The following is a 12,018-nucleotide window of genomic DNA, read 5'->3' as shown; positions in this document are numbered from 1 at the left end:
ATTAGGACAAAGTGAAAAGATACATAATGCATTCAGATACAATCGCTTCCCACGTGACACTTTGATACCGTACACAATGTGTTAATCGCTCGATTCATGCATTTTTGTTTGGAATTTCGATGTTACTATGTCGAAGCAAAATACGAGTGCTTTCTTCGTCTTAACACGTCTGTTATTCTTAATCAATACGGTCTCTAAACGAATTCGCCCGGACTCTAGCGTGCACGGTACCTACACATTTGGTTCATAAAAAAAACATTTTGGCAAGTATCAAGGATTTCTGACAAATGCTTTTTGATGAGAAAATCAATTATTGTCTTGTCTTCGATGCATTTTATAAAAATCTGTGAAGTAGTTAGGAAATCAACAGCTATCAAAGTGGCAGCACCCTCAGCTGCAGAAATAGGTGAAAATGACAGAAAGCTTTTTCTTTAATACTTGTAAACTTGAAACTGTGTCTCACAACCCGGGTTTGTAAAATGACGTTTGATGCCATAAATGACGTCACAACGAACTATATTTATGTAGTAGGTTCTTGTATTTTTTCATGTATAACAGGACAAAATCAAATAAATGGATAGTTGCGCTGTGTGCTCTACATATATATATATATATAGGTAAAGATTCAAAGAAAGAAATTTACGAGAAATATGTAAATATACCTCGCTAAATATAGTTAAACCAAACTGGAATTCGATCTGTCGATGCACTTTTCAAATGACATGACGTCATTTCTGTTTACAGACATGCATTTCTCACGCTTGACTTGAATGCTCTTCAAAAAATAAAGTGTACTATAAACAAAGTCACTCATTGTATGCTACAAGAAGATACTCAGTAAGAAGTTGTGGATAATGAGCCATTAAAAAAGCAAAGTTGTTTTCCCGATATTTTCTTCTAATTTAAAATAAAAAGTATCATAATATCATTTGTCATGAAAGCTGTGTCTGTTACACATATCAGTACATCAAATTTATTTTTTGTGTGCTCCGAGGAGTATAAAATTTGTTTGTTTCGAAGCTACAGGTGACTCGGCACAAAAAAAGTCAATACAGGTGTGTATTCCGCTAATTAGAGTTGATTTTGAGTCACTCCAAGTACTTCTTCCAAACAACTTCACCTCGGAATTAGCTAGCGAAGTTACTTGACGGAAAATGGCCGACTTAAAGTTCGAGTCGGAGTCTTGCTGCTCGTTTTGGTCATCCTCCAAGGATCAAGTAGGATTGGCTTTCCGTTTTGACTGAGCTGTTTGTTTGGATGTGTACTCAATCAAAAATTTGACAAAGAAAGTGAAATAAACAGACAACGACAACAAAAGAAACAAATGGTTAATAATGATCGCAAAATCACGCTCCTGACGCACACATATTAAAAAATTATAAGAATTATCGCCACCGCGTTAATCCCTTGATTACAAAATGCACAAAATGATCGTGGAAATTATAATAATAGAAAACATTTTGCAAATCTTATACGTTTGACTCATTGCGTTTGTATACAGAAGGCAGAGAATCTTTTGATAGTATGCGTGAAACCCATAACAACAGGGATGAGAATATTAAAGTAGTTTTGCAATAACATTGTCATTAAATGAAAATTTTATTTCCGTATTTAGATTTCAACTCATTTAGATTTGAAGACTGATTACTGCTTACGCCTATGCTCGGGGTCGTTGTCAGTGTTGCATTTTCCATTACTGCTGATGAACAGACTACTTACGGGTGATCTACTTTCCAGATTTTATACAATTCTGTTTTGTAATCTTCCAGTTGAAGTTGAGACATATATATTTCAGGAATGTAGATTTTAGACATTTAGTGCAAAGGTCTTAGTCACCGTCCTTGTGTTTTAGGTTAGAATATCCAGAAACGAAGTAAATAGAAATGGTTAGAAGCAATTAAGAAATGATTTGCTTTTGTTTTGAGTTCAGGCGAAATAAAAGACAAAGTATGATGGGCATTTTTATTATATTTGTTTCCCTTTTTATTGTTAACACGATGTTTTATCAATTGTCCATATTCTTGTGGTATTTAATATTAGAATCTGTGTCCTCGTATTTCCGTTAACCAGACAGAGCAACCTCCTCCTGACTACATGCAGGGCGCCGACGAAGCAGCGGCACATAATCGTTTCGAGGCGTTTTAGTTACTTTGACTTCTTTCCATTTTTTTTTCGTTTCATACAAAGAACGTCATTTTCAATGGGGAAATTAGGGATATTGTAAATATTGTTTAAAATACAAAAACAATCAAAGATGTGTGTTTGTTGAAATCAGTTCTATGTGTGGTTTAGGAAAACCTGATAAAGATAATTTTACAGTACATTTTACAGTACATTTTTGATGTAACTAATAACAGCAGTGGTGCTTGCTCCAATGAAAGCGTTCTGTTTAAGATGAGAGAAGACTAAATCTGCTTTTGAAATGTGTCAGAGCATGTCGTGTTTATGTTTCATCACTAAGCACTACTTTTATGGTGTCATATAAAGACTTTATTGTGTTATTTAAAAACAATTAAAGGGTGGCCCATACTTTTGAAATAAATGCATACTATATAAAATTATTTCAGCTTCATATTGAAACCCCATAATAATACTAGTATCAATAATAGTAATAATTATAAATAACACTATCATTCTCCAATCCCAGAGGTGGAATTGTTACAAGACATATCTAGGTAGTCTGCTAATAGAATATTAGCAAAATGCCGTTATAAAACTGTGTATGTTTTCTATTCATTACAATATAGGCCATAGGATAAAACTCGGTACTAGTATACTAGTATATGTCCAAACGTATCAACCTCTCCAGAAAATCCTGTATTTATTTTGAACAATTTGGTATATAAATGTATATCATATAGGACGGTGGTCTACAAAACAGTTCACTCAAGGAGAGGAAACCAAATACGTAAGCTATGATAGTTTTGTAAAATACTTTGGAGATCACTTATTGTTGAAATGTCCTTTTGTTATAAGAGTAGTCTTTTGATTATCTAGTAAATGTGATAGCGAGTATGATAAGGAAGAAAAACTGGCAAAGATGTTCCCCTTTAAGAAGAAAGTTCCAAATTTTGCATGAAATTACAAATCCTACAAGAGGAGGAGCCACGCTGCCCTGGAACCTCCTTTTAAATCAATTAGATTAGATTACCTTTTATTTATTTCAATGAAATCTGTCTATAACAATTTTTAAAATGATAATTCATTACTTAACCCGTTATAACCCTTTACACAAATTTTATTCAATTATATTTTATACACATTCAATATACAAAACTGAGGAATATAATATGAGGTCCTTTAAAGGGAAATAATTAAAAGTCACATTTTAAGGGCAAATTAATTTATTTCAATCGTAAAAATATCATATTACTGAATTAAACTTAAGTAAAGAAACAGAATTCATGGATATTATGTATAAAATATCAAAGAGTAAAAATATTCACATGTTTAGGTCCACCTACATATCTGTATTTATTAGGGCGATAGATTTATTTAAAAAAAGAGAAGCCCTTCAATGGATCATTTTGGTATGTTACATAACAGTATAATTATGACATAATCATGTTTTCAAATCTAATGACTCATTCAAAGACCCATAAAATAAAGAAACTGATAATTAAACCCATTCAGTAGATATCTAACAATTGTAAAAGGATTCCCAGTATTTCTCTAATACATTTGTTTGACAAATTTATATTTCTTATACATGAATATGTTATTACACAGAAATGCACATAGTAATGAAAGTCAAGTGTCTTTACTGGTCATTGAACATTCAACATAATACAGCAACGCAAGGGTCACAATTTAGGTATACAGACTGGCGCAGAAAAAATTCATGGCAGTCGCAAAATGGCTCATTCAAAGAGTCCTCCTTCTTTAGCGAGTATAATAAGGAACACAGATTGGCAAAGATGTTCCCCTTTGTGAAGAAAGTACCAAATTTTGCATGAAATTACTTTAAGGTATCCCAAATTCTACAAGAGGAGGAGACATGCTATATCTACCCTGAAACCTCCTTTTAAATCAATTTAAAAATTGGAGGTAAAAATATTATATAAAAAATAATTTTCCCTTTAAATTGAAATTTATCTATAAAATAACGTTTCGTATGCTCTAAACATGGATAATATATTACTAGCATAGACAAACAACCATTTGGTATTGACAAGTATACAAAGTTTACTAAAAATACTCTTATTTCTCAAGATACATACTAAAAAGGGTGGCAGTCAGAATTTACTGTATGTTTAATTTCAAAACTGCGTGTGAAAAGATGTTTCTTATGAAGAAAGCATGAAAGTTTGTATTTAAGTATTATAAAGTATACTGGATCAGAAATTTACTACATATACGATACGATATGTTGGTTTGAATAGACCAACACATGAGGCCCAACAGGGGAGCTACCTTTTATTTATTTCAATTAAATCTATCTTAACAATTTCAAAAATGATAACTCATTAACTTAAAATAGGAAAATTATTGGTTCAAACCGTACAAAGGTTAATCTATCATACAATACCAGTGCTGCTTTCAAGAAATAGGAATTTAGACTGATTCTAAAAAGATAACGGGTAAGGGTAGATTTCCCGGAAGCACAGAGCACAGCCCCAGAGCCACGCATTGGCATAGTAGGCCAACAACAAAAAGAAGCTGTAATGGAAAAACATTTCAGACGGGTTGCTTCAAACATCCAAGTACATATAAATTTATGCTAAATATAGATGGAGGGGAAGGAAATGGTACATGTAAGAGGCAAAATGGGATCGGGATGGGGTGGGGAAAGGAATTCGAAGAGGAAAGTTAAACAAGGACGAATATACAAGGGAATGCCATGTTCTTTAAAAACAGTCACACTACAACGTAAACCACAATAGCACAGACACTCATTTACCAAAGATAAACACACCACTACGATAAACTGAATAACATAGAAAAACGACCAATCAACACATAACAAAATACTAGGGCACCGTTATATACTCACAAGCATACAAACGCACCCACACAAGTATGAAAAACAATCAAGTACCGTCTTAGGATTCGGCTACCAAAACAAGGCGGAGCAACGAAAACTAAAAGTAAAGGGGGATGCAAAAAGTTGCGGTTCTGTTCATGAATTCGTGCCGAAGTTATGACCCGTTGATGTTTTCATCATAAATGTGCACATATAATGATACATTCTTTTCACACAAAAGCCTCCTTACTGAAAAATACAACGTTCCTAGAATACAACCCTTTATGCAGATCTCTACAGCAGTGTATGTATGTATTTTTTTACAATTATTACAATTAACATAAATAATTAACATTAATGAATGTACTAAAACAAGCAGACAATGAATACAAAGGATACAACTTGTTAATGGTGAGCAAATAAAGACACAAATGACCAGCACATATTCCAAAGTTACATGACAGTATAATTAATAGTTGTCCGCTTGCACACACATTGGTAACAAATGCACGATATCACACTTGGGAAAGTTGGCCACTCGAAATAAAAATGCTTTCAGACGAGCCTTGGTAACAGAATTGTGAGCAAAGTGGTACGGCTTTCAGAACAATTTCTAAGTTATTTTCCATCATTAACAAGAGCTGTCCGAAAGACAGCGCGCTCGACTTTTCTCAGTGCTTGACTCTGAATTAGAGCTTTGCCAGTAAAAAAAATTCCAAGTTAAAAAGGGACATAATTCTGTCAAAATTCAAATCAGAGTTATGGGAATTGTGTCTCCTGGTGCAGACTTTGATAGAAAATAACTATTTTTAGTTTCAAGTCAACAGCTTTAATAGTAACAGAGATATTTGACTTTATCAAAAAAATTTTTTTAAAAAATCTAAGTTAAAAAGGGGCATAATTCTGTCAAAATTCAGATCAGAGTTATGGTAATTGTGTCTCCTAGTGTAGACTTTGATAGTAAATAACTATTTTGAGTTTCAAGTCAAAAGCTTTAATAGTAACAGAGATATTTGACTTTATCAAAAATTTTAACAACAAATTCTAAGTTAAAAAGGGGTATAATTCTGTTAAAATTCAAATCAGAGTTATGGGAATTGTGTCTTCTGGTGTAGACTTTGATAGTAAATAACTATTTTGAGTTTCAAGTCAAAAGCTTTAATAGTAACAGAGATAATTGACTTTATCAAAAATTTTAACAAAAAATTCTAAGTTAAAAAGGGACATAATTCTGCCAAAATTCAAATCAGAGTTATGGGGATTGTTTCTTCTGGTGTAGACTTTGATGGAAATAAGTATTTTAAGTTTCAAGTCAAAAGCTTTGATAGTAACAGAGATATTCGACTTTATCAAAAATTTTAACAAAAGATCTAAGTTAAAAAGGGGCATAATTCTGTCAAAATTCAATCAGAGTTGTGGGGATTGTTTCTTCTGGTGTAGATTTTGATGATTAATAAGTATTTTAAGTTTCAAGTCAATAGCTTTGACAGTAACAGAGATATTTGACTTTATCAAAAACTTTAACCAAAAATTCTAAGTTACAAAGGGGCATAATTCTGTCAAAATTCAATCAGAGTTATGGGGATTGTTTCTTCTGGTGAAGACTTTGATAGTAAATATATTTTATAAGTTTCAAGTTAATAGCTTTGATAGTAACAGAGATATTTGACTTTATCAAAAACTTTAACCAACGGCGATGCCGACGCCGACGCCGACGCCGGGGCGAGTGCAATAGCTCTACTTTTTCTTCGAAAAGTCGAGCTAAAAACGAAAGTAGGTTAAAATTTCACATGTTGCTACGTATCTACACTATATAAGTTATGTTTTACAACATTACATTTCTCGGCCTGAAATAAGTGACTCACATTGAACAGTTTATATAAATATCAAAGTATTTTCATGTCATTTCCTCTTCTTCAATGTTACGAGATTCAGAGTATAAAAGTGATTTATATTGAAATTTATTTCAAGTCATTATTAATAATACCAGAGGTGTGTACTTTAATGAACAATTTTGTAATGTATACCGCTGTTGTTAGCTTTTGAAAATTGAAGAAATGCACTCTACATGACGGATGGGATACAATCGAAGATGAGGTTCAAAATGTGGACAAAACAATTCCTTTGATATTTTTAATGGACATTTAATTAGAACTTCAGCCCAAATACGTTTCACTGTACGTGTTTCGTTTTCCAAAATAATGAAAACTGCCTGATTATCTTGTATAATCAAAGGATATCTCTGCAGATACATTTGAATGACTTTACCGTATCCATATATAGTTTACGATTCCCTCTTTTCTTATATGGCTGTCATTTGGATGCAGTCCTTGTTTTTTCTAAGAAGTTGTCCCGGCTTCCATAGTTTATTTTAAAAACACATAACCATTTTATATGTAAATCGTGGCGGATATCGTAACAGAAACTTAGTTAACATATTTTGCAATGATTTGACTGTTATAAATGGGTATAATAATTGCTCAACACGTGTAACTTAAAAGCTCTTGAAAAGTGACAAAAATCACCCAAACCTCTAGGGGAATGACTATATTTCAATATTATGCTGCAATTTGAACAACATCGTATTGGCACGGGCGTCACAGGTCATAAAACGTGGGACTTCCCAACAACCAATTTGCATATTTTATGCCTTATATTGGGGGGCCTCCGTTGCCGAGTGGTTAAGGTCGCTGACTTAAAATCACTTGCCCCTCATCGATGCGGGTTCGAGCCTCACTCGGGGCGTTAAATTCTTCATGTGAGGAAGCCATCAAGCTGGCTTACGGAAGGTCGGAGGTTCTACCCAGGTGCCCACTCGTGATCAAATAATGCCTGGAGGGGCACCTGAGGTCTTTCTCCACCATTAAAGCTGAAAAGTCGCCATATGACCTATCATGTGTCGGTGCGACGTTAAATCCAAAAACAAATGCCTTGTGTTGATATAATTGTTAACTTTTTCTACTTAAATACGGCTAAAAATAACAGAAATACCCAAAATCGAAAGAAAGATGTCTCTTTAACAATATACTGAAATTTGAATAATTTCTAATGACGAGGAACGTCGTAGGTAATAAAACCACTGGGCTACCTCATACCATTTTCGCCTATTTTTGGAGGTGTATATGAGTGATATATAGGTGACATAATGAAGGTTAAGGGTATTTGACATCACTTTCAGGGGTAGCATAAAACATTTTGCTTTTCCACGTATAAATTGCTTTTTAACAATCTTGCACTCCAGAAAATAAACTATTTTACCGCCAACAGCGAGCCCAGGCAATTACGAAATATGTAGGATGCAATAACAAAATGATGTTTCCTCTAAAGTTTCGGACAAAATCACCCTTATTTTAAGTTCCAGAATGCTTACACTACATTGTACAGAAGGTAAATTAATAATTATTTGAATGTATGCGTAACATAATTATACGTTATACCTTGCATAGAATGCGATGTCACAAAATTACGAGGCTGTAAAAGGTACTAAATTAAAGATACTGTTAAAGAATCTTGGAAATATCTTCGAAAAGAAAAACTTGAGCCTATTGAAATACTTGAAGCATAAAACTTTTATAGGTAACAAAAAGATTTAGATCTAAAAGATGTTCTCAACAAAAAGGCATGCACCTTTTAAAGCAGAAGTTTCGTAATCTATGTTCTAAGTATGTTCTACCGTGTACCTTGACTTGAAAGTTGCAGGGGTTCCAAGTTGCAAAAGGATTCCTCTATGAACCCTTTTTCCATTAGGTAATCTGTTTCTATTGGCAAAGGTTTGAAACGGCGAAAAATTATTCCTTTGGGGAGACCTATTCGCTTTAATAAGCAAGCGCGCTACCATTGTGCCACCGAGACTTACAAAAGTGGTAAATATTTAAAAGAGGATGCGTAATTCGGCTTCAACCGGGATAGGTGGTTAAGAAGCGTTGTTATGCCGCAATTCGAAGAATAGAGTGAATTAAGGTGGCTTGCCAGTATTCTTTGACGTCGGTCGACGTAATAATGATCGAAAAGTAAAGATACCGTTTTGCCCTGATATTTGGTATTCATATACAAGGACACCTTTCCTTCATTTTGAACAATTCAGATATTTTATATACTGTTTCGTACAATTAATGAAAAATTGAAGTATCTGGAGTGAAAAATGGCTTATCTATTTCGCTGGATTAATTTCAAAAATAACATTCGCATGCTCTTGACAAGGGAAACAGAATGATATATGTCAGTGTTGTCAATCGGAAATTTCATAAAATATCACTATGATGGGCGGTAAACAATTTACTAACGACTTACGCAGTCTTTTTGCTGTGAAAACTCCGAACTAGTTTATGAAATAAAAAGGGTGCTCTTTCCGTGAAATATTTCAAAAAATGCGGTAGAAGCATATATTTTCATCGCGTGCATCACTGAAGTAGCCTGAACGTCATCCGGCGTAACACAAGTTTCAACGTTACAAAATCTTAATGTAATTGCTGTTTGTGAAAAAAATCACGGCAAGACCCCTATTTTCTATTTTATAAATTTGCTCATATCCATATTATTCATATTCAGTTTAACGCCCTTTTTCAGATAGCCAGAATTTTGCTAGTTTTCAGGCGGCGAGGATGCCTGGGTTTCAATCCAGTAGCGCTGGGTTGCTTACCAGAACTCCTCTAGTTGAGTGGGAAACATGTGTTTCATAATTTCCAGCTTCTCCGCCCGGGAATCAAACCCGAGCCGCTGGATTAGGAGTCAACGACCTTAACCACCCGGCAACTCCAACCAAGTACTTAAGCAAAATCACTGTGACAAGTGGTTTGAATCATTTTCCGTAGGCCAAATCTCTCACCAAAGTTGCTTTATAAAGGTGCTTTATTTCTAAAGGATGCTATATTTAAAAGTGCTTTATTTCTAAAGGATGATCTCAATTGCTATCAAGAAAACATGACCAGACTCATTTCAGATGACTAATAAAAGATGATAATACACTGTAAACAAAACCAAATTATCCTCCCTCCTAGATATCGGTTCTCTCTATTTCTATAGTAACCTTATAGCGACTTAGGTATATCTTCTATTATTGTGATACTTCTCTTTATGTACAACAACGATAATTCAAATGAAAACCCTTTTAAATTAATATTTTAATTTTTCAATAGATGTACGTTTATTTCTAAGCGGGGCCTCTAAGATATACTGCTGTTACTATTATTATACCTGATTTATATAGCGTCCTTTTCATGATAAACACGTTCAAAGGCGCTTTACATATAGCAAACGCAGCCACACAGGGCGCGAAATTCATCCTCTACTAGTACAGACACAGAGCAATCTGACCAGAGGGACAGAGTGAGATAAAGCCCACCAGAACAGACAGAGAGAACATTTTAGATACAGACGTGTCCTGCTAACTTAGCCTAGCTCTTTGAGAATAGACAGTCTGGTTCTTTAACGTGCCCGGTGTATAGCACCGATACACGCAAAGCCTTCTTTCCTGGGAAGAACCAGTACAGGCCTCTAGTAACGTGGGAGACACTCAAGAGCATCTCAGAAATTTCCAGTGCCTGAACCGGGATTCGAAGCCCGGACCTCTGGATTGACAACCAAGCGTGTACAGCTAGACCACCGGCCAACCTTGTTGTGTCAGCTGTAGACGCAGCAGCAGCAACAACAGAAACAACAACAACAAATATAAGTAATAGAAATACGACAGTGATTTGAATTGATAAAGAGTATGTTAGTAATAGGTTAGGTGGGGGTCAATATTTTATAGATAAAATCTATAAAACATACCTTCAAAACTGCCTTGTGCTTTCGTATATCCAATTTTGCGATTTACATGTATGCATTTGTGATTCTCATGTTCTCATGCTTCCTTCTGACATCCCATTTTGCTTTGTTACATAACCATTTGTGCATCCTATGTTTGCGTGTTTCTTTCTGATTTAATTCTGAGAAATTATCTGTGCTTGCTTCGTTTTTCTAAAATATTCATGTTGCTTTCGGATATGCTATAATCTGACAAACTACGTCCATCATTCATCTTATTAGCTAGTGGTTACTTGCATTGTGTCTTCTTTGGAGCGTCAAAGGTGTATGCTTATAGATGAAAAAAATAAGGGTTCACTAAATGTTTAAATGCAAGGAGATTTGATGCTTACATATAAATTTAGCTGTGGGTTATGATGCGATGTGACAACATATATTTTTACATTCTCAAATTGTTGTTCAAGTAGAGATAACCCCCTGGTACTAAAATACGGAAACACACGAACTGTACCGAGAGTGTTAAGACTACACGTCCGGTAACCGGACAGACAAATTATATTCTGAAATAAGCATTGTTTTCGAAACACTACCTTTATTGATGTGTAATGAGCAGATATTTATAGCGCGCTTTAAATAGACTACACAACAAAATTATGTCAACTGAATTAATTTTCTCCCCATACGCAGACGAGAGTATTTTTGATAGCCTTAAATTGAGAGGTAATGTTGTATGTAGCGATATATCTGTATCAGTATTAATTTTTTACCTTATAACTTACGACTAAAATTTTACTCGGCCAACGCGGTATCACCCGCAAAACCGACACTTTTTAAGTGCAACACTCATATTACATAATTAACAATTAAAGTAGTCAAAAAGTTGCTTTTAAATGCTGCTTTTAACAGGAGCTGTCCGTAAAACAGCCAATGCTTGACTATTCAAATTGTTGTCACAGAAGCAGGAATATTACCCTAAATGTTAAAATATTTATAGTTTCAATCCAGAATCTGCATTTAAGGTTTGGAGGTCGTAACTTGTATGCAAAACTTTAACCAGGATTTTCTCAGTCTAAAAAGGGACATAATTTGGCCAAAATACATGTCAGAGTTATGGGACTTGATGTTATCACCTAGTTTTATAACCCCGAAGACACATGTGAAGTTACAGTTCAATATCAGCAGTAGTTTTTGAGACAGAAACTTGCACGCGAAAGTTTAACCAGGATTTTCTAAGTCTAAAAGGGTGCATAATTTAGCCAAAATACTTGTCAGAGATATTGAACTTGACCTAATGAGGTTGGTAATTGACC

This window comes from Mercenaria mercenaria, chromosome 5, assembly GCF_021730395.1.
Source record: "Mercenaria mercenaria strain notata chromosome 5, MADL_Memer_1, whole genome shotgun sequence".
Lineage (NCBI taxonomy): Eukaryota > Metazoa > Mollusca > Bivalvia > Venerida > Veneridae > Mercenaria > Mercenaria mercenaria.
This window is presented reverse-complemented; position numbering follows the sequence as displayed.